This window comes from Rutidosis leptorrhynchoides, chromosome 1 (assembly GCF_046630445.1).
Source record: "Rutidosis leptorrhynchoides isolate AG116_Rl617_1_P2 chromosome 1, CSIRO_AGI_Rlap_v1, whole genome shotgun sequence".
In the NCBI taxonomy this organism is placed as follows: Eukaryota; Viridiplantae; Streptophyta; class Magnoliopsida; order Asterales; family Asteraceae; genus Rutidosis; species Rutidosis leptorrhynchoides.
In genome coordinates this window covers 44327294-44353193 of record NC_092333.1, presented here as the reverse complement: position 1 = coordinate 44353193, position 25900 = coordinate 44327294, and positions in this window count along the sequence as shown.

The following is a 25900-nucleotide window of genomic DNA, read 5'->3' as shown; positions in this document are numbered from 1 at the left end:
AAATATGCCATGTAAGACTCCATGCACATAGCTTGTCTAACATATAAGCAAACAGCGGAAGACTTCTAGGGAACCTGAGAATAAACATGCTAACAAGTGTCAACACAAAGGTTAGTGAGTTAATAGTTTTAGTGTTTCGCATAATCTGTATATAAAGGTGGATCAGAAGATTTCAGTTGTTTCATCCGAAACGTTTATCAAAATATTCTACGAAATTGAGCACCCTGGTAACTAAACTTAACGTATATATAATTTATACCCTTTGTATAATCATCTTAATAATACACGCAAACCAACGTGTACGCTTCTCAAATAGCATACGTCCGTTAAAAGGCTAGTGCTCTAGCTCAGACGGGGATATCAAGCCCTATGGATCCATATACTACTACTCGCGCCCACCAGTTCTTATAACTGGCAGTTACTAGTTACCAAAGCTAAGGGATTTTCGGTTCAAACTCAGTGTAGAATTTAGTATGTACTTGTATCCATTGCGTTTAAAATAAAGTGCATGTATTCTCAGCCCAAAAATATAGATTGCAAAAGCAATTAAAAAGGGAGCAAATGAAACTCACCTTAGCAGCACATAAGGTCATTCATCAAAAAGTGACCGTAACTCGGAATGCAAGATTAACCGTAGATCTCAACCTAGAGAACATATGTTGGTCAATACATGTCTAATAAACTAAGTTGGGTTATAGTGTATCACAATCCTAATGCTCGAGATCGACATACAAAAGTTATCAAAAGTCATTTCAAAAAGTCAATTTTGACAATTGTTCAACAAAACGAGACGTGCCTTATATAAGGATACATTTACTTGGCTAGTAGTATTTTATCAATCTCATAAACAGGTTGTTTAAATATTAGTTGCAGATTCAAAAGCAATTCCAATTAACGTCTATTATAATTCAGTTGACCATATCTTTTGATTCGTTCATCGAAATTACGCGATTTCTAAATGAAAAGTTATTGATTTTTCGCCAGCTTTCCGAAAACATGTATATCATATACCTTTTACCAGTAATATATGTATTTAATTCGTGATTCATTATAAACTGTTTAACAACGAAATTTAGCATACAAGCATGAATAAATATATACTCGAGCACTAGACATGTATACACTATTAATATATAAAAGATAAGATATGAGTGCTCACGTATCAATATTGAGATTCAATATTGCAGGAAAGTACGTAGACGCAACAGAGATGATAAATACTAGGTTTGACTTGCGAACAATACCCATGAACATTACCCATAACCTCCGTAACTATAACCCATAATTTCCTTAGTTCTATCCCGTTTGAAGCTTGTTTTGAAAGTGACACGCTCATGACCTCGTCGTAATATTTTATGTATAATATTACTAAAAATATTAAGATTAATAATAATAATAATAATAATAATAATAATAATAATAATAATAATAATAATAATAATAATAATAATAATAATAATAATAATAATAATAATAATAATAATAATAATAAATAAATACTTAGGAGTAATATGTGTAAAAAAAAACATGCGCAAGAAACCTGGTATTTATAGCCATAATTCCTGATTCTGATGCCCATGCGATCGCATGGGTTTTATGCCTATTTCTCATGCGATCGCATGGCCGTCAGATCCAGCTCACATATTTTTTGTTTTCTTGTTTGTCGACATAATTAAATATAATATATATAATATATATAATTTAAATAATTAATTATATATTATATTAAATTCATGTGCATAGTTGACTTGTAATTTTCGTTATGATGACTCGTACGTTGTCACTCGACTTATGTCCCGGTTCCGGTTTCTCGAACGCATTTTCGTACGCTTAGAAAACTCGCAATTTACGTTTTGTGACTCGTACTTTTGTCAAAATATAGTCTTAAATTATCAATAAACTATATCATTCAAAGTGTATCTTAAACTTTCGAGTGTTTTGGTCATTTACTTCTATAAATCATTGTGTCGCTATTTGTTAATATATATATATATATATATATATATATATATATATATATATATATATATATATATATATATATATATATATATATATATATATATATATATATATATATATATATAATAACAAATCGTTTTATGACCGAGTTAATATATATTTTCAACATTCATAAACACGTTTTAAATATACGTCGTAAGTTATTCATACAATTAATATTCCAACTTATCATATATATTCAAATAAATATTTAAACCAATAAGTTTAATGCACGGTATCAAAAAAATTAATACATTGTTACGTTTTCAAGTTATAGTATATATATGTATCTATATACATATAATTGTTCGCGAATCATCGAGAATAGCCGAAAGGTATTTGAATATATGAAAATAGTTCAAAAATTTTGAGATTCAGTTTTACAGACTTTGTTTATCGTGTCGAAAATGTTACTCATACAAAGATTAAGTTTAAATTTGGTCAGAAGTTTCCGGGTCATCATAGTACCTACCCGTTAAAGAAATTTCGTCCCGAAATTTGAGTGAGGTCGTCATGACTAACAATAAAAATGTTTTCATGCCGTATATGTGTTGATAAATAGAGTTTTATCACCGTTGAATAATATGGATAAAACAATCCGATTATTCGAAGCGTATGAGAGAAGTTATCGTAAAAGAGTGAAATAGAGAATACAGATTCGTCTTAACTCTTGACGTATTAACGATTGATTTCCGTAATTTAAGGAATAGAAAATCTTCATAATCTAAATAAGATTTGATTCTTCGGAATTTAAGGAAATTAAGATTTCTTTTGATTAAATGCGTAATTTGCCTCGATTGCTATGTTTGATATTTCGCTATAAATTGACCTCTTCCGTTTCATTATTTTCATCACTCTTACATCTTCTTCCTGATTTCCTATTTTTAAAAGATTGTAAAAATGCTTCATCCAGTTCTGATTCTTGATATACTCCTAACTTTCATATCTGTCATTCTTCTTTTTCATCTACCACCGAAGGAAGTTATTTTCTTCTACCATTATCTTGGGATTATAGTGTTTTTCATTCTCCCGTGTCTTTATATTACTATACGCATTGATATACACGGTTTGTAATTTCTGGGTGGTTGTTGGGTTTTATATCTTCCCTTATATTTCGATGTCTCTGCTTCTGTCTTTCCATAATCATTGACATCCACAGTTAATACTCTCTCCAATTTACTGTGATTTATATATACTCCCGTTGATATTTTGAAGCTTCATGCTTTTGTTTTATCTTCCCGACTTTAAATCAAGCGAATAATGGTCCAGAATTCGTAGGTATGAATTTCAGAATGAACATAATTAATGTTCTAAAAAAAATGGTAATAGCACAATCTGACTTGTCAAATTACCAGAATACCTCGAAAAAGATCGAATCATTAAGAAAATATTTTATTGATAGTTTAGAGGTTAAATAGAATGAAAGAGTTATGTAACATGGTTTATAATGAGGGTATGATCTGTGAACCTTTATCACGTTCCATTAGAAACTCAGCATGACTTACTGTAATATAATCACGTTGATCAAGTGTCATTATATTATACTAACTCATGCTTCAGTTCCCAACACCACTTCAAAAATATTCATATTTTAAACTCGAAGGTTTCAGAATTTAGAAACTAAAATAGTTTCTTTTATGATGTTACACAGATATCGCAAGGAGAAAATTGATTTCCGATGAGAATGAGTATGGAATTATCTCCAGAAATATGAGGATATTTATAATGAAAGATACGATGATATCTTAGAATTTCTAATATCAGAGGATGATGAAGAATATTGTCCGTAAGGGTTTAGATTCGGAAGCAAGGTATTCGTTAATGGCTTCAGCAGATACTGAATAATTTGGATTCTTTGAAGCCAGGTTTAGTCTTTGTGATTTATCCACAGCCTCCTTCATACTTTGCTCAATCTGTTTTCCAGTTCCAAACCTTCTCTTTTTCTGAGCTTTGCCAACACACTATTCTTTATCATCAAACTTTTGGCTGTTAAGGTCGTTTACAGTTTTTGCTGCTTCATCAGCATTCAAAGTTATCATAACCGAATCGTTGGTTATCAATACGAGGTGTTTTCAAAAGTTTGAAGGGTTTGCATGAAGATTGTAATTGTCAAGATACATATGATGTTCTAGAATTTTGAACGATACAATTTTTTTTTTCTTTTGTTAGGACCCCGAAGTTGTATAGTGTTAATGTGAAATAAGCTTAACTGAAGGTTCCTTAGAAGAGGGCTATATAAGGAACCTAAGTAGTCCTAATTAGATAGCCATTGTATTGTAACTGAGTTCTAGAAGCTGTGGAATGTAATTGTACCGATTCTCTCTAATACCGTGTCTCATGCTTACATACCGAATCTCTCTTTATCTTATCATTTCTCTCAATCTCAACATGATCTGACCTATCATTTGGTATCAGAGCTTCCAGGAAGTGATTCTACATCACTATATCGATCCAGAGATTGTAGATTACAGAATCTGAATACTCTCGGTATTTTGAATCACATTCGATATTATCGAATTTGATAATCTGACGTTCAGATTCTTGTGATAAGTTTAGCGAAGGTGCATTAGGTATTTTAGAAAGAGTTTCGATCATCATTACAGCTTTTTAACTTCAATTATGGAGAATCAAGTTGATTTTTAGAGTTTGTGGCTAAAACTCTCGGTATTGCTTAATTCAAGCTTGATTCTGGATTTTTGTGAAGATTTAAGGTTTCAGTTGTGTTCGTGAGGTGTTAAATCACATTTCTGACGGTTCAATTTCTTCAATTCATCAAGTTTTGAAGATTTGATCAACACTCGGTATCGTAACTGTCATACCGAGTCTGCTTCATTACTTAAATTCATCTTAAGTGTTGCAGATTGTGGTGTGATTGTGATTCTATCACATTCGGTTTGATTATACGCAGCTACTTGGTGTGATTTGAGAAAGGATTCTATCGTATTTCTAAGTTTTAAACTTAGACTCGGTATTGTCAACTGCTACAGTTGACATTCGGTATCCTATACTTTTGGTATCTTTGATATTTTGTGTGATACTAACGTGTTTCCTTGTGCAGCAAGGTTACAGAATCTAATTCAAAAGGATTGAATTGAGTTTGAACTTCAAATTCATACAGAATCTAACTACCGAATCAAATACAGAATCTGAGTTTCTGTATCACTTAATCCATTGTTTTAAGTGGTTACAGGCTACAATTCTTGTGATTACCGAATCTATACTGAATCTGGGTGTGTCTCTTGTATATCTGATCAGTTTCTTTTACAGAATCTGATATACAGAATCTTTACCGAATCTGCTACAGTACCGAATCTGCTGCAGTACCGAATCTGACACAGAATCTGACATTCTGATCAGATTGTTGTGATTTTTCATCTTAGATTTGTGTAATACAGAATCTTTACTGAATCTACCTCATTTTCAAGATGTCTACTCAAGATACTTTGATCATTGGATCAGATTCCCGTCCTCCAGTGTTGTTTGATGGAAAGTACACTCAGTGGTTTCACCGTATCACTCAGTACATAGACTATAAGGGTGAGAAAGCAAAGTACATTTGGGCTTCTCTGAGAGATGGTCCAGTTGTTGATTATCATCCGGATACTGGTATGCCAATTCCAGTCTATGAACTTTCTGGTGATAAGCGTGAGAGAGCTCAGGGTGACATAGAGGCAAAGAATATTGTTATGCAAGCTATCCCGTATGAAGTGTTTGAAAATGTTGATAGCAACACAACAGCAAAAGATATATGGGATGAGATCAAATGACAGCAAGAAGGTTATGACATGTCATACGTTACTAAATTGAATAAGGCTCTGGGATTCTATGAAGATTTCAAGCAGGAAACTGATGAACCACTCAAGGATACCTATCGTCATTTCAATGGTGTTCTCAATGAGTTGAAAAGGTGCAAGATCATAAAAGTAAATGCTGAAGTCAACATGAAGTTTCTCAAAAAGCTCAATGTTGATTGGCTTCCTTATGGAACCATTGTTCGATCTACTAAAGAGATTGACAAGTTGACTATTCATGAGCTTGTTGGAGTTCTTATGCATTACCAACCTGATGTGTCTAAACTTCAAGAAGGAAGGAAAGAGTCTTCTCCGGGCGATCCACTTGCCCTAATTGCCAAAAAGAAGAGAAAATCATTGACGTCTTCCAAAAGCTTGTCCAAGAAAGTGCTTGTAGAAGAATCAACTGATTCAGAAGATTTGAATCTTTCTGATGTTGATGATTCTCACCTTGAATTAGTCAAGATGGCAGCCATGTTCACAAAAGCCTTGAACAAACACAAGTTTAAAGGCAAATCAAGCAATCAACGCAAAAACTCATCATCTTCCTCGTACTACAAGAAAGCTGATCAATCTAAACAACTACGTGCTGATGATTCCAAGAAGGAAGATTCAATTTGTTTCAATTGTGGCAAAGCTGGTCATTACTCTCGTGAGTGCAAGATGCCTAAGAAGAAGGACGCAGCTTACTACAAGAAGAAAATGTTGATGGCTAAGATTGTGGAAACTGGGGGAGAGCTAAAACCGGTTGATGATACTTGGTTTAACTGGACTGACGATTCAGATTCAGAGGTGGAACATGCAAATGTTTGCAAGGTGACAAAGCTCATCAAAGCTAAGGAAGCAATGGAGAATTCTGACTCAACATCCGATGATGATGAGGTACAATCAACTGAAATCTCACCTGATTTTATAAAAATGCAAAATGACTTGATGAAGAATCTGGTCTCAATGTCAAAAGAAGTCAAAGGCTTAAAATCTGAAAACAAGGTTTTAAAAGATAAAACTAAAATGAATGAGACCAGACCTTCCTCATCCAAATTGCAAACGTATGTGCAACAATTGACTCTCCAACTCAACTCTACGGAAACTGAGTTGGAAGATCTAAAAAAGACAATTCATCCAATTAAAGTTGAAAGAACTGATTATCGTTTAAAATCGGAACGACTTGCAGAAAAAGTTTAATTTTTAGAAAAAGATCTTTCTGATTTGAAAAACCAACATGAACCCACACTTTCAAAACTAAACAAGAAAATCGTTCAATTGGAAAACACCATAATTGAAAAGAACACTAAAATTTCTTTATTGTCAAAAGAATCTTTTTAAATGAAAGCTCAACTTGCTCGATATGAGGAAAAACTCTATCGAACAGAGCAATCCAAAGCTATCATGGATATGGAACTTTCAAAACAAATGATATTCATGAATAGAACAAAAATGATTCATGGTGAAAAGTGGGGGTTGGGTTATGAAGATCCGAAAATTTTAGAAGATGCTTCCAAAAAGATTCCAGGATTATATCATTCTGATTATTTTCAAGCCGGTTTACCATCGCATTTTGTACATGCTTCTGATGCTGATTTTGATGATATTATTGTAATTCGTAAATCTAGAAAATACCATCAAATTAGCTTAATGTATGAAAAAATTAATGCTAAGATAGGTAAATCGAATCCTGATTTCTTGAAAAATCTTGTTGAAACTGAAAAAACATGCAACGTGAAGATTATGTGCCTAAGCGTAGACTGGTTTATATCCCAACACTCATGCTAGAGAAATACATTTTAATGCTTGAGAATGAAGTGTTTAACAAACCTAGTTCTAGCATTACTGCAATAGATGAGGTGTTTGATGAACCAATTTTTGATGTGAAACCAATTCTACCAACTTTACCTGCATGTCCAGATGATGTTTTCCGTGAAGACCTAGCACATGAACTAACTGTCTTCTTTGAGACAGATTCTCTAGGTCAAAATTCTTTAGATGAAAAAGTAGAACCTCAGGATGAACCGAACATTGAACCTTTGATAGATTTTGAAAGTCAACTTGATCCTTTGCATGATTATTACTTGCATTTGCCTGCTGTACGTAATTTGAATCGTATAGTAGATCAACTTGAACAGGAGAATATTGACTTGCGACTTAAGTGCCAATCATTAGAACAAATGCTTGCTTTATGTGATAAATTGCCTTCACTGCCTAAGAAAGAATGTACTTATGCTTTTAAGGAGGGTGAAGTGATAGTTTCTGCTGAAGAATTATGTCTTGAGATTAAAAGCTTAAAACAAAAGATAATTCAAATGAAACAGGCTAACACACTTAAGCAAACGTCTAATGTTGCAACCAATGTGCTTGAATGTACTGGTGGGATTACTAAGAAGGGGAAGGGAACAACAACATCTAAGGATGTAAAACCCATTACTATTCTTAAAAATCCTCTACGTTCTCAATTTGGCAATCATGGTTCGAAAGTTGTTTCTACAACTCAGTATATTGTTAAAAAGGTTCATTCTCCAAATGGTTCTGTGTTAACTGAAAAGATTCCTATGACAAAAACTTCAAAAGCGAGTCTTTTAAAGAAATCAGTTAAGTCCACAACACACACAAGTTCTAAACCTGATTTAAGTGAGTATGATGCAAAAGAACGTACAATCAAATTGGAAATTCTGCAAAATCAGTCATCTCATGTGTCAACTGAAAAGTTTGGACGTCTAACTAACAAAGGTGTTTCTCGTGTCACAGGTCATAATCCAAACTTGAATTACAAATCTGTATGGGTTCCTAAGTCCACGACTAAGAAAGTAGCAACCAAACCAAAGCAATCTGCTAGTCGGCCTAGGAAATCATCTCATGTTTTTCAATTTTCGTCTGTGAACAAAACATCTACTTGGAATAAATTGTGTGTTAAGACTTCTGATAACGATGTAAAGATTGATATTGCGTATGATGCTTCATGTAATGTGGTTTTAAATGATGCTTTATTATCTAAACTGCATGATGCTTTACGTGATTATTTCATCATTGATCCAAAGTTTGTTGTTAATCAAAAGTTTATTGCTGGTACTAACCGAAAAGGACCCAAGAAACTTTGGGTACCTAAACTCTAGGGAATTCACATTTACAGGGTTTCGACGTCTGTGTTTGGTATATTGATTCTGGTTGTTCTCGACACATGACGGGCGATAAATCCTTGCTTGTCAACTTCATTGACAAATTCCTAGGAACGGTTACATTCGGAAATGATGAGATTGCAGCAATAACGGGTTACAGAGATTTTGTGCAAAATGGCATAACAATCAAATGGGTTTCATATGTTGAGGGTTTGGGGTGCAGTTTATTTAGTGTGAGCCAATTCTGCGATGGAGATCTCAAAGTTTTGTTTGAACGTCGACAATGCTCGGTGCAATCCACCGAAGGAAATGATCTTCTTGTTGGTAAACGTTGTGCTTCACTATATACTATTGACCTCAATGATGCACCATCACATGCAACCATGTGTTTGGCCACTCGTTCTACCAAAGAAAATTCATGGTTATGGCATCATCGGATGTCACACCTGAATTACAAGGGTATCAATCGATTAGTCTCTAAAGATTTAGTTGATGGTATTCCAACCTTTCAATATGATAAGCATCATGTGTGTCCATCATGTGCGATGGGTAAGCTGAAACGGACTAATCATCCGCTTAAGCAAAACCCCAGTACTTCATCGTCTTTGCAATTATTGCATATGGACTTATGTGGACCCATGCGTATTTCTAGCCTCGGTGGCAAGAAACATGTGCTTGTCATTGTTGATGACTATACCCGATTTACATGGATTTTTCTTTAGCAAACTAAGTCAGAAACCCCCGCCATTAACATTGAATTCATTAAAAAGATTCAACGCTCTTTTAACAAACATGTTAAGAGCATCAGAACTGATAATGGGACGGAATTTAAGAATGACCCGCTTGATAGTTATTTGAAAGACCAAGGCATTGAACATCAGTTCTCTGCTGCTCGGACCCCCCAACAAAATGGAGTAGTCGAATGACGTAATCGTACGTTGTGCGAAGCAGCACGAACGATGCTTGCATACTCCAAATTACCTCCAAAAATGTGGGGGAAGGCCATTTCAACTGCATGCTATACCCAAAATTGTTGTATTGTAAACAAACATTTTGATAAAACTCCATATGAGTTATTATATGGTAGACGCCCGAATGTCATATATTTCCGTGTTTTTGGTTGTATATGCTATGTGCTTAACGATTTTGACAGCCCCGGAAAGTTTGATCCTCATGGCGATCAGGCCATATTTCTTGGTTATTCCTCGAACAAAGTTGCTTATCGTGTTTATCATAAGTGGACAAAGATGATTAAAGAGAGAATTAACGTCAAGTTCGATGAATTTTCGGGAATGGTTTTTGAACAACTCAGTTCAAAACCCGATCCTAACCTGGCTACTACTTCTTCCGTGCAAAACTCAATTTTCTCGAAGAAGGGTGTTCCTACGGTTACATCAGAGGAACTGGATATCTTGTTTGATAGTCTTTATACTCCTCAACGGGATTCAAATGTTCAAACCGTACCGGTTACACCATCACAGTCAACTACTGTGGAGACTCTTCAAAGTCTTTTTGATGAAGATTCAACACCAACTGATTCACCTGTTGCTTCTTCATCCTCCCTCCAACCTCCTGTTATTGATAATCTTGAACAAGATCAAGATTCATCATTTGATACAACTCTAGCTATTTCTCCAGATACTCTATTGAATCCATTAGATACTGTTACATCAAATCAAGCAGATCAAGGCTCAACGTCAACAACGGTTGATGTTCTGATGGATACAATTGATGTACAATCTCTTCCACACACCCGATGGACTAAAAGTCATCCAATAGATCTTATTATTGGTAATGCATCTGCTCCAGTTTCAACTCGAAGGGCTACTCAGAATATGTGTCTATTCACAGCCTTTCTTAGTAAGATTGAACTAACAACGGTTGCTCAAGCTTTACTAGATCCATACTGGGTAGTTGCAATGCAAGATGAGATCAATCAATTTGAACGATTGAAAGTATGGCGATTAGTTCCAAGACCAACGGGTCAACGACCAATAGGGGTTAAGTGGATTTTCAAGAACAAGAAGGATTCTGATGGAATTGTGGTTCGAAATAAGGCACGTCTTGTGGCCAAAGGATATCGACAACAAGAGGGCATTGATTATGACGAAACGTTTGCTCCGGTTGCTAGGATTGAGGCAATTCGTCTTTTCCTTGCATTTGCTTCTCATATGAAGTTCACGGTGTTTCAAATGGATGTGAAAACTGCTTTTCTGAATGGTTATCTTCAAGAGGAAGTCTATGTTGTTCAACCAGAAGGCTTTGTCGATCCCATTCATCTAAACCACGTTTACTACTTGGAGAAAGCTTTATACGGTCTGAAGCAAGCACCGCGTGCATGGTACGAGACCTTAACAAAGTATTTGCTAGACAATGGCTTCTCTCGTGGAACAATTGATACAACGTTATTCATCCTTAAAAACCACGATCACATTCTCTTGGTTCAAATTTACGTTGATGATATTATTTTTGGTTCCACGTCCCCGGCCTTATGCAAAGAATTTGGTGACCTTATGGCCAGCAAATTCGAAATGAGCATGCTTGACCAGTTAACTTTCTTCTTGGGGTTACAAGTAAAACAATTACCAAATGGGATTTTTATCAGTCAAACAAAGTATATTAATGATATGCTAAAACGTTTTAAAATGACTGCTTTAAAACCAATGACAACCCCAATGAGGACTTTACTGGAAGCTGATACTAATGGGAAACCCTTTGATATTATGCTTTATCGAAGCATGGTTGGTTCTTTAATGTATCTGACTGCGAGTCGACCAGACATTACACTTGCCGTAACTGTCTGTGCCCGCTTTCAGTCCAACCCTAAGAAATCTCACTCCAAAGTGGTTGTTAGGATTTTTCAATACCTTAAAGGTACACCTAACCTTGGGATCTGGTATCCTCATGGATTCGATTTCAATCTCACTGCTTATACTGATGCGGATCATGGTGGTTGCCATGTTGATAGAAAGAGCACATCTGGATCATTTCAGATGTTGGGGAATAGACTAGTTAGTTGGTCATCCAAAAAGCAGAACTGTGTGTCTTTATCAACAGCTGAGTCTGAGTACATTGCTGCTGCTCACTGTTGTTCACAAGTTTTGTGGATGCAAACTCAACTCTTGGACTATGGCTTTAAGATTTCTAAGACCCCTATCTATTGTGATTCACAAAGTGCTATTGCAATAACAAGCAACCCGGTTCAGCATTCTAAAACTAAACACATAGATATTCGTTATCATTTCATTAAGGACCATGTAGAGAAAGGGGATATAGAGTTATACTTTGTGCCTACTAAAGTGCAATTAGCTGACATGTTCACTAAACCTTTATATGAACTTAGGCTAAATTTCTTGATCAAAGAGATTGGCATGGTAGAGTATAGTGCTTGATATTCCTTAGATCTGTTGGAACTTATTTTTGGGATCTTGTGTTTAGGGGGAGTAGATACTTTCTAGGGGGAGCCACTAAGTTTCAGTGCTTTAGATAATTTTTCTTTAAGGGACTGCCTTTAGATTAATGATAACTTCCTAGATATATTTGTTCAATGGTAACGCAAGGGGAAGGTAACTCATTGATATCCTATTTCAAGGGGGAGTTAATTCATTTTCTTGGGAATATAATCAAAATGCTGATTTACTTTCTTGTATATCACATTTTGAGGGGGAGAAAAAGGGAGAAAATGAGAAAATAATTCAAAAATATTATTTTTCAAAAGTGAATTCAAAATTTCTTTGTTTTTATCTGAAATAATTCACTATGGCTTGTATACATCTCAGTATGCAACCCGTGTCAACAATTGGTATCACTGAAGATTTGTACTTTGTATAAAATTCAAAGTTCTTTTAAGTACAAATCTTATTTTGAAAAATTCATAAAAATTGGAAAAGATAAAATCCAAAAATATTTAAATTTTACTGAATAAATGCTATTTTTAGCATTTTACCGAGTCTGACAACCAACAGTACAGATTCGGTAAGTTCAAAGTTTTCAGAAATTGTCTCAGAATTGTTTTTCATGAAAAGATTGAAATGGATTTCAAGAGGAAAAATCAATTTGTCAAAATTTGGAGTTAAATTGTTAAAGTTTTGAAAAATTGGACTGTATTCGGTATTTTAGGCCCATTCGGTATTTTACTTTCGGTATCTATAAAAGGAGAGTCAAAGTCAAACATTACTCTCTTACTATTATTAATTACCTACCGAGTCTGTTGATTATACCGAATCTGCCTAATTCTACCGAGTCCGTCATTCTGTTTCTTCAAATTCTTGGTAATTGTTCATTTTAATCAATGTTTAAGATATATAATTGTAGATCTGAGATAATTAAGTTTTTATCAACCAGAAAAGATCAAAATAACTGGATTATGACCTTTAATTTTTGAAATCTTGTTGATTATACCGAGTCTGAGTCGATTTCAATTAATCTTTGATTAAACTCAATTGATTTGGAAAATCAACATGAAATCTTGTCTAATCTGAGTTAAATTGACTGATCTATCATTTGACCGAGTCTGATTACATGTTTAATTGCTTATTTGATGAATTCTGTATCTACCGAATGTGTTCTTATCCTGATACCGAGTTTGTTCATACAATTAACATGTTAATATACTTGTAATTGAATGGTTAATTGATCGTGGTTGTGATATTACTTGATATATGATAGAATATGCATGTTTGAGTGACTTTCTGTTAATTGTTGAAGATACCGAATCTGGTTTTCTTTCTTGATACCGAGTCTGAAATTTGGTACCTTGAAATTTTCTGATTTTTATCTTCAAACACTTAACATGTTTATTCTATATCTTTCTGATATGAAAACTCAAGCTTATTTGGTTACAGAATCTAAAGTTTTCATAACTACCGAATCTGCTTGAAATGTGTTTAAAAATTGACTAAGTGTTGTTCTAAGTCCTTGTGTTATATAATTGACTTTGCATGATGATTTTGTACTAAGATGAATATCATATGAATGTCATGGTTGTCAATTATTTGTTCATATTTGAGAATAAAAAACTTTTATATTTTTGAAAAACCATAAAAATCTTAAAATTTAAAAATATAAAAAGGATTTCAAAGGCAAATAAGAATAAAGATATATGTTTTTTGTTAAATATCTTGTGGTCTTCTATTTCTTATTTATACAGCTAAATGGCGAACAATCACTTCATCAACTCTGAAACCAGCATACCCTGCAACTACTGGACAGCAATTCTAGAGAGGCACACACTGTGGCCTGCTCTCAATACTACTGCCAGTGTAGCTGTAACAGATCTGGAGTTACTTAACAGAACAATTAGGTTTGTGGAAGCTATACAACCTACTACTGAAAATCCAGAGGGAACACAAGCTCGTTTTGAATTTCAACTAAGAGGAGTTCAAGGGAGGAGGAGTTTCACTAAAGTTGATTTCAGGAGGGTCTTCAGACTTCCTCTTGTACAAAATGCTCCTGCTTTTCCTGCTACTCAGCAAATGATGACTTCTGTGTTTGATCTTGGTTATGTTAGAGCTACCAACGTTCCACCAGCTAAGTTTCAGAAGAAATATCTGCACTCAAGGTGGTATGTGATCTTCTCAATCATCAACAGATGCTTGCTGATGAAAAGTAGTGGATCTGATAGCTTGACTGTGCCAATGCTGAAAGTATTCTACTCTTTCATAAGAGTAGAGGCTCCTGACTATGCTGAGCTTTTATGGGATCTGGTTCAAGCTCAAGTTGATAAGCCAAGGGGTTCATACATCCCTTGCGAAAGGTTATTCTGTATCTTTATCCATGATGCTATAAATGCTTGCAGAAATGCAAATATATTTGTACCAGGTACACATGGATTACAGATGAAAAGGTTTGGAGAGCTGAAGATGAACACCCCTATGGTGTCTGATAATCAATTCACTGCGCCAATTCCAAATTGGCTAGTGAGGCTAGCTGAACCCCAAGACGCTCGTATGCGTTCTTATTTTCAGGCTGTAGGAATACCTCTTCCGAACCCGGTACAACAAGAACAAGTTGAACCTGTCGTGGTTCCAGCCCCAGAGGTTGTAGAGGAACCTGTAGTTCAACCACCCGGGCCAGCTAATCCTCCACTTAGGGTGAACCTCAAACGATCTAGGGTAGCACACCAAGCTCAACCCGTGAGGATCAGGGAACCTAGTCCAACTAGGATTGAACCAACCCTTTCCACAACACCCGAAGTAAGCAGTGACACTTCAGCAACAGCATCTGAATCATCTTCTGAACATTCTCATAAGAGAACTCGATACATGCCTGATGAGATGATTCAGACTCCGCCAACCTAACGAGTAACTAGATCTAGGACTTCGACACCCATCGTCCGCCAAACAGTTACTCCAACCATTGGTGATATGGACCAAGACCAAGAGCCAATTAGGTCACCCTCACCTATCTCCGTATCACATCCAAGAATAACAGTAAGCCCTACGCTAAATGAAGCGCAAGTTTTGGTAGGCAAGAGATCTAAACGCACGGATGGTAAAAAGACCACTAAGCCCATCCAATCTAAGCAGGACTTAATAATAAATCCTACAAAGCAAGGTGCTTCGGCATCTAAGGAAGTAAAGTCTTCCTCTGCAGTAAAGTCTGCGTTGACTCAATCGATTGAGGAAACTCAATCATTGAAGTCCAGAACGGCCGAAGGGGAGCCGAAAAATCTTGAAAAGGCACCCTGCGTATCGGCTGGAAATCCTCATGTACCTCAACGTACAACAGGGTCTCGAGGTCCGGCTTATCTTAATGAGGAAGATCTGCTGCGTCCCATGGAAATGAGTCAACATGACAATCCTTCGGGATATTTATCAGACTTCCAGTAGACTGTTCTCTTGGTTCATGAAAGTGATCCATTGGTTCAAACCACTTCTCTTCCGGATTCTGAATCTCAGGGTCTGGAGGAAGAGTCTTTAACTGAAAGAGATGTGCCACCTCATGGTATATCAATGATTTCAGGAGTCGGGGATAGTAATATCTCTGCGAGAACTAAACTAACGGGTAGTCCTGCTACTTTGTCAGAGTCCCATGAGACCAAAGTCATGGAGGTGGATGCTTCGAAAGAAACTTCGCCGGTGATAACTCCGGTTGTTACCCAACCTCCATCAGAAGGGGATATCACGAATCTGACTAGTAGTATGTATAGCCCTACATATAATAATAATACCGCACAATCATCCTTACCTGCCCTCACGGAAACTCAAACACTTCCACCAACATCGCCTTCAACAGTTGCTGTTGCTGGTGTTCCTATTGTTACTTTTCCACCATCACCTTCTCGTTTACCACATTTCTATGATGCTTTGGAGCAAGAATATTTCAGTCGTATGTTTTCTAGAGTCAATCTAGATGTTCTTCGACGCATTTCACTTCAAGCATTGTTTCGTGCTCGTGTTCGATATCCACTTAATTCCTGCTCTTCTCTGTTGAGTCCTCACCGTGATGATGAACATGATGATTCTGATCCTCAGAATAGCCATAAGGGGGAGATAGGAGTAGATGGAGAATATCTAACGGTAAACATTTCAACTAAGGGTGGTGGTGTAAGGTCTTCATCAGCTTCACAAGCTCAACAAGTTCAGATGGAATCAGAAATGGTTACTACACATGATGAAATTGATGATAAGGAGCCTGAGCAAGTTATAATTCTAATTGTTCATAATGAGGCTGATAGTGGACTGGTAGATGAGGATTTGAACTTGAGTGATTTCTATCTTGAAGAGACGGATGACGATGGATTTGTCATTCTAAGCAAGTTATCATCAGTATCTTCAATTCCGGAAGATGTAGAGATTGTAGATGAACAGAATCCTGAACCAGTAATAGAAAGTGATGATGAAATGGATTCTTCTGATGACGATGAAGACAATCTTTATGTTAATCCAAATGAAGATGAGATCTTTGATCATATTGAAGATGATGATGTTCCAAATAATGATGCAACAAATCCTACTGGTCATTCATCAAATTCAACACCCTCATCGAGTTCAAATCCAACAAATGCTAATGAAAGTTCAACTTCTGGTACATCTACATCAAGTAAAACAGTGAATTCCAGATTCAAATACAATCATGGAATATTCTTTAAGAATCAGGAGCAAAGATTATTGTTGGGAGTAGAGCATGATTTTATAACGTTACAAAACACATTCATCGAAGAAAATGCTTACAAGATCTTCCGCATCAATGAATTACCAAGGAGTAAAAGGTTTACTTATATAGGTTCACGATTGCTTCCAGCAAGTGAAAGGAATTGGTATGAGTTTATGTGGAGGAAACATATCAACAAAGATGAAGATGATTTGTGGCTTCAAAGAAAATATCGTATTTCAGAAGTGTTGAATATTACTCGAGTCGGAGTAGAGATAAGCGAAAAGAAAGACGTCATCAGTCAGTTCCACGTTATCAGAGAAGATGAGAAAGAGTACAAGTTCACTGAAACAGATTTTCATAATCTAGATATGCTTGACATCATTCACATCTACAACTATCTCAGTATCATCACCATACGACCTTTTGCTAAGGCTCAAGCTTTGGAAACTGTGAAAAGATACATGATGGAGACAATTGAACTGATGAGACGTGAAGACTTTCAAATAGGTCTCGAAGCAAAAAGGAAAAAGATTCGAATTACGTGTCCGAATCAATTTACAGAGGGACTGAAGGATATGAGGATGTTTCAAATGCAATTCGAACCCGAAGGGTTTGTTTATGTAAATTCTCAAAAAGAAAAGGTGTTCATTCGTACTGAATAGCTAAACAAATATTCAGATGGAACACTTAAGGCTGCACTGAAGTATCTTAAGATTCATCAAAGCAAGTTCCATGACATTGACATGATAATGGGTCTTGGAGAATTCATAAAGCATATAAGAGATCGTCTGAAACTCCGGGTTCGTACATGTAATGACCCGCACTTTTTCGATCATTCTATACTTATAAGATTAATATTTACATAAATTAAACCTTACCAACATGACAAGCAATACAAATTGTTGAGACTTATGTCTTCGAAAAGAGTTTTACACAACGTTTGACCGTCTAGTTTGACCGATGATATCACGAACTATACAATATATGATAATTATACATTTGTGTATATATATGTATATATACATATTTAACATGATCTAAGAATGTTTTAATACCTCATTTTGTATTAATAACAATAAGTTACAAGTATATTTTGAAACTACTAACTTAAGTTTTTAAAACGATAACCATACGTAACGTTATTTGACATAAATACTTATGACCTATAATGTTTATACATATATCGTATAAGTAATGTATTTAATCACTTTTTAAGGACTTAAATACATAAAACAATATAAGTGTATTCACAAAAGATAGCTATATTTGAATTCTCATTCCATTTTTCACAAAATTTCTATACGTATATCTAGAGTACATGTACTCGTATCATACCTAACCTCTATACGTATTTACTATTGGTATATACACATCAAATCACCACCAACCAGCCCTTGTTCAATGCCTTATGTATAAGGTAACTACTTTTGTTATCTAGTATGACAATTTCACATGATTAAAAGATTTTTTTCACAAAATTACAAACTTATACACCTTTTACACCACCATTTATACTCCATTCCATTTTCATTTTACTACACATTTCCTTTAACAAAAACACACTCTTAAGAAACTCCATAACCATTCAGCTAGTATCCATGAAGATCTAGCCATAAAAACATCACTTAAACACCATAAGAAAAACCTTACAAAAACACTTCAAGAATCCTTTCAAGAACACAAGTTTACTTCCAATCTTTCATCCAATTCCATCACTCTTTTGGTTCTAGGTTCTTACTCCTCTTTTACAGCAATCTTGTCCAAGTAACTTGAGGTAGTAACTTTGTTCATAACCTTATTCGATTCATATATATATAGCTATCTTATTTTGTGGTATAAAATTTTAACAACAAGAACATAGTTTGAATGTTTTCAAACTTGTTTGCAAACTAAATAGATCCTTCTAACTTAACTTTTAAAATACTTCAAGACCTGTAATATTTTATAAATATATGCTAATTTAACAAGGTATAACTTGGTTTTTCAAAGAACACCTTAAAAACTGAATTTACGACGTTGGAGTGCAACCGGGGGCTGTTTTGGGTTGGATAATTAAAAACTATCTTGAACTTTGAATTGGAGGTTTATTTTCTGGAAAAATGATATTTGCTATGAATATGATAACACATAAAAATTTCATGATTTAACTCAAAGTATAAGTATTTTTAGAAAAATAATCATTTAAGGTTGTTTACATGATGGAAAATGATTAACTTCATAAGTTTTACTAAAGTTTGACCTATGACCTGTGATTTCGAATACAAACTAAGGTATTTACAGTTCATAGTCTTAAAGAGGGACTCGATCCAAGGAAGTGGCAAGTTGAACCAACGAAAACGGAGTTGTAACGAAGAAACTACGACCAAAACAAAATCGGATATCCAAGACTAGTTTAGCTACGAAAATAATTGGAGAAAATTAAATAAATCACATCTTTTTAAAATAACATGATATTTTATATATATGTACTCATAATTTAATTTTATATGGTTCAGGATCACCCGTAAACAATACGAAAAGATTAATCATAAGATCCCATGATTGTACGCAACACGTCATTTGACAACACCGGTACTTTATGTACGCAACACGTCATTTGACAACACCGGTACCGTGGGTCAAGATTAATCTCGACCAATACATATACGATGGGGGTTTTATTTATTTCGTTGGGGGTTTATTAAACACCTAAAAATGAACCATTTAAAATTGAATTACTAACATCGAACTGCTAACTACGGACTAAGTAATTATTAAAAGTATTAAAAGTATTATAAGTATATATATGCGACGATTGTTTAAAAAGAAAAGGTATTGATATATTATATATGGTTAGGTTTGTGATATCAATCGGAGACCAAGTCAAAAATTACATATCTTCAAGACGAAAGTGAGTATATAGTCCCACTTTTAAACTCTAAGTATTTCGGGATGAGAATACATGTATTTTATGTTTTACGTTATGGACACAAGTAACTGAAAAATATATTCTACGTTGAGTTGTACCACTGGCATACTTCCCTGTAGCTTGGTAACTGTTATTTACAGCGGTATTGTAAACGCGAATCCTGTTGATAGATCTATCGGGCCTGACAACCCCAACCGGACTGGACGACCAGTATTCAACGGTTGCACAGTACTTCGTTTTGTGACTACACTTGGTACGGTGTAGTAAGATTTCATAATAAAGGGAATATGCGACGTGATTAAATGTTAAGTATGGTTATCAAGTGCTCAACCACTTAGAATATTTTTATTAAAATGTTTACATATGAAATCTTGTGGTCTATATTTATATCGCTGCCGGCATTAAACCTATATCTCACCAACTTTATGTTGACGTTTTAAGCATGTCTATTCTCAGGTGATAATTAGAAGCTTCCGCTGCAACATGTTGAATTTAAGCAGGATCTTGCGTACTCATATTTGTGTCAAAAACAAAACTGCATATCCGAGGATTTGTATTGTAAAATATGCTAGAAATCGTGTTGTTATCATCATATGTAAAGTTTGTAAGTCTAAGATTATCGCTAAACGATAATCATCTTTTTATTGTCTAAAGCTTGTATCAAAAATAAGAATTATGGTTTGTAATGTAAAATATATGCAGTTGTTCTTTTAAAAATGTCGCATATAGAGGTCAATACCTCGCTATGAAATCATACGTTATCTAACACGTTCTTATGGTTAAGGACGGGTTATGACATGTGGTATCAGAGCCAGGTTGTCTTAGCGAACCAGGTTTGCATTAGTGTGTCTAACCGATAAGTCGTTAGGATACATTAGTAAGTCTGGACTTTGACCGGGTCTGATTTAAAAACCATTGCTTATCATTGTTGGTTAAAATTTATATGTAAATATTATGTAGTACTAATGGGTTAGTTGTTGTATGATAGATGTCGGGCTCAAAACTTGTTATCACATTCAGCGACTCCGAACCACAATCTTCAGATGGTGTTTCAGTCATTAACCTATCCGATGACGAAAATAATATCTTTGGGGAAGACTCACAAATTCCGGATGAACCAACAATAAAGAACCCGGAAAGTGAACCCGAGGAGGAAAGTGAACCCGAGGAAGAAATACAGGAAATTACGAAAGACAAGTTCGAATTAGGAAAGAAATGAAAGGCTAATGAATTAGAAAATTCAAATCCCGAGTTTAGTGAGGATGATGTGGCACCAACTCCACTAGACACTACCACCCCTATTCCCGCTATTCCTATTCGTTCTATCCCGGCATCCAGTTCTTCAGTCCCACAGCCAAAATATAGGCAGACAGCTAGGATAAGCGTTAGGCGATTCATTGAACCTAAACGTCTTAGAAAATAGACCAAACGATGCGCTGCCGTACTAAACCATGGGATCATATAATGTTTTGTATAATATTATTAGTGTGGTTTGCTTAATGTTCAATGTAAGATAAGCATATGTAAAATAGTGAAGTGTGAAATGCAATAATTTTCCATGGTTAAGTATTATTTAGATGGTAGTAATTGATTCTGTACTAAGCTATTAAGTATGGACATTAACGGGTAGGTACTACCCTAGATATAATTATAAAACGCTAATAAGAAGAAAAGGCTTTTATAATAATACCTGGTTCATATAATTAATAAGCTATAATGTACTGTAAATATACACTACATCTATAATATTCCATGTGAATAATTATTTTCTTTTCATTCTTATAGAAGAATATGGCGCGATTGAACCGAATGACGGAACAAGAAATCCAGGAACTCATCAATCAGCGAGTGAACGACAGAATGTTATGGGTCGAGGCTGTAAGAGGTGCTGCAGTTAACCCAAATCCTCGTGTGGGGTGCACTTACAAAACTTTTCAAGCTTGCAAGCCCTCATCATTCAGTGGAACAGAAGGACCGACCGGTTTAACCCGGTGGATAGAAAAGATGGAGACTGTGTTTAAAATAAGTGGTTGTGTTGAAAAGGACATGACCAAGTATGCATCGTGCACTTTACAAGATAGTGCACTCACGTGGTGGAAAAATTATGTGAAGGCTGTAGGAGGAGATGTAGCTTATGATACTCCTTGAGAAGAATTCAAAACAATGTTAATCAACGAGTATTGTCCAAGGAACGAGGTTAGGAAGTTGGAAGATGAATTACGAAGCCTGAAGGTTGTTGGTACTGAAATCACCAACTACAATCAGCGATTCATGGAATTAGTTTTGCTATGTCCTGAATTGGTTCCAACCGAAGAACGGAAGATTGAAATGTACAAAGATGGTTTGCCCAAAAAGGTCAAGGCAAATGTTACAGCATCGAAACCTAAGACAATTCATGAAGCTATAACCATGGCAAACGAGCTAATGGATCAGGTCATCATGGATAAGAAAGTATCCAATACTGATGTGAAGGTATCAGGTAACAAAAGAAAGTGGAATGGAAATTATGATCGAGGTAACCAACAACAATCTTTTAAGAAACAAGAAATCAGGCAAGGTGCGGGTAGTGGTTTAAGCTTTGGTTATAAAGGACAAAATCCTTTATGTAACCGATGCCACAAACATCACTCTGGCTACTGTAATGTGGTATGCAACAAATGTAATCGAAAGGGTCATCTTGCTGAAGATTGTAGGGCTCTCGTTACAAATACAAATGGTACCAAGACTCCTGCCACCAATGCAAATAGGACTGCTTTGGCTACCATTACTTGTTATGGGTGTGGAAAACAAGGTCACTATAAGAGCCAGTGTTCGAATCCAGAGAAGAATAATGGATCTGCACGTGGAAGAGCATTTGTTATTAATGCTAGAGAGGCGTGTGAAGACCCGGAGCTTGTTACGGGTACGTTTACCATTAATAACTTATCCGCATCTATTATATTTGATACTGGTGCCGATAGAAGTTACGTGAGTAGAGGCTTTTACGCTAAATTGAATTGTTCATCATTACCTCTAGATGCTAAGTACATGATTGAGTTAGCTAATGGTAAACTAATTAAAGCCGATAAAATTTGCCGTGATTGTAAAATAAATTTAGCCGGAGAAACATTTAAAATTGACTTAATACCCGTAGAATTAGGAAGTTTTGATGTAATAGTCGGCATGGACTGGATGTCCAAAGTAGGAGCTGAAGTTGTGTGTGCCAAGAAGGCAATTCGCATTCCTTGTAAGGATAGAATGCCGGTGATGATTTATGGAGAGAAGGGTAACTCAAAGCTAAAACTCATTAGTTATTTGAAAGCTCAAAAGTGCTTGAAGAAAGGGTGCTATGCTATCTTAGCACATGTTAATAAAGTCGAAAAGAAAGAAAAAGAGAAGTGCATCAACGACGTGCCTGTGGCAAGAGATTTTCCTGAAGTTTTTCCGGAAGAGTTGCCGGGATTACCTCCATTTAGATCTGTAGAATTTCAAATAGATTTAGTACCAGGAGCTGCACCAGTTGCCCATGCTCCATATAGACTTGCATCGTCCGAGTTAAAAGAACTTCAGAGTCAGTTAAAAGAATTACTGGATCGTGGATTCATACGACCAAGTACTTCACCGTGGGGAGCTCCAATTTTATTCGTCAAGAAGAAAGACGGATCTTTCCGAATGTGTATAGATTATCGTGAATTAAATAAGTTAACTATCAAGAATCGGTATCCACTACCGAGAATTGACGACTTATTTGATCAACTCCAAGGATCATGTGTGTACTCGAAAATTGACCTAAGATCGGGCTATCATCAATTACGCGTCAAAGAAGAAGATATACCGAAAACTGCTTTTCGGACACGTTACGGTCATTACGAATTTTTGGTCATGCCGTTTGGGTTGACAAATGCGCCAGCTGTATTCATGGACCTCATGAATCGAGTTTGTAGTCCGTATTTAGATAAGTTTGTTATTGTTTTCATTGATGATATTCTTATCTATTCCAAGAGTGAGCAAGAGCATGAGCAGCATTTAAGGTTGATATTAGAGTTGTTGAGAAAAGAACAGCTATATGCTAAATTTTCTAAGTGTGCTTTTTGGTTGAAAGAAGTGCAATTTCTTGGCCACGTTGTTAGTAGCAAAGGAATTCAGGTTGATCCAGCAAAAATTGAAGCCATTGAAAAATGGGAGACTCCTAAGACACCAATGCAGATACACCAATTTTTGGGTTTAGCAGGTTATTATAGAAGGTTTATTCAAGATTTTTCCCGAATAGCTAAGCCGTTGACAGCGTTAACGCAAAAAGGGAAGAAATATGAATGGACTTCTGAGCAGGAGAGTGCATTTCAATTACTAAAAAAGAAGTTGACTACGGCGCCTATTTTATCGTTACCTGAAGGGAACGATGATTTTGAAATATATTGTGACGCTTCGCGACAAGGTTTTGGTTGCGTTCTTAAGCAACGGAAGAAAGTTATTGCATACGCATCCCGACAATTGAAGATTCACGAGCGGAATTATACGACGCATGATCTAGAATTGGGAGCAGTCGTGTTTGCATTGAAGATGTGGAGACACTACTTGTATGGGGTTAAATTCATTGTGTTTACTGATCATAAAAGTCTTCAACATATTTTTGATCAGAAACAGTTGAACATGAGGCAACGTAGGTGGGTCGAGTTAATAAATGACTATGATTGTGAAATTCGTTATCATCCCGGGAAGGCGAACGTGGTGGCCGATGCTTTAAGCAGAAAGGAACGAGAACCAATTCGAGTTCGAGCGATGAACATAAAAATTCGCATGAATCTCAACACGCAAATCAAAGAAGTTCAACGAGAAGCACTTACTAAAGAAAACATAAGAAATGAAATAATGAAGAAGTATGAGAAGCAACTCGTTATACGGGAAGACGGAATTCGATATTTTGCAAATCGTATTTGGGTACCGAAGTTGGGTGGATTAAGGAAGTTGATATTGAACGAGGCACATAAGACAAGATACTCGATACATCCCGGAGTCGGAAAGATGTATCAAGATCTTAAGACACATTATTGGTGGCCTAATTTAAAGACAGACGTTGCAACATATGTTGGGGAATGTTTAACTTGTTCCAAAGTCAAAGCTGAACACCAAAAGCCGTCAGGGTTACTTCAACAACCAGAAATCCCAGAATGGAAATGGGATGGTATTACCATGGATTTCATCACGAAGTTACCAAAGACTGCCTGGGGATACGACACCATTTGGGTGATTGTTGATCGTCTCACCAAGTCTGCACATTTCTTGCCTATAAAGGAAACGGATAGAATGGAGAAACTATTACGATTGTATATAAAGGAAATTGTTTCAAGGCATGGAATACCTATTTCCATTATATCTGATCGTGATAGTAGATTTACCTCAAAGTTCTGGCAATCACTACAGGAGGCCCTAGGAACTCGTTTGGATATGAGCACCGCATATCATCCGCAAACTGACAGCCAGAGTGAAAGAACAATTCAGACTCTTGAAGACATGCTCAGGGCATGTGTGATCGATTTTGGAAACGGATGGGATAAGTATTTACCGTTAGCAGAATTCTCGTATAATAATAGTTATCATGCGAGCATTAAAGCTGCGCCATTTGAAGCACTGTATGGGAGGAAGTGTAGATCTCCTATCTGTTGGAATGAAGTAGGAGATCGACAATTAACTGGTCCCGAGATCATACATGAAACTACTGAAAAGATAGTACAAATCAAGGAGAGATTGAAAACAGCCCGTAGTCGCCAAAAGAGCTACGCCGATGTCCGAAGGAAACCATTAGAGTTTCAGATCGGTGACATGGTTATGTTAAAGGTGTCACCTTGGAAAGGTGTAATACGTTTTGGAAAAAGGGGTAAACTAAACCCAAGGTATGTAGGCCCGTTCAAGATCATCGAACGCATTGGACCGGTAGCTTATCGACTCGAGTTACCGCAACAACTCGCCGGAGTACATAATACCTTTCACGTCTCAAACCTTAAGAAGTGTCTTGC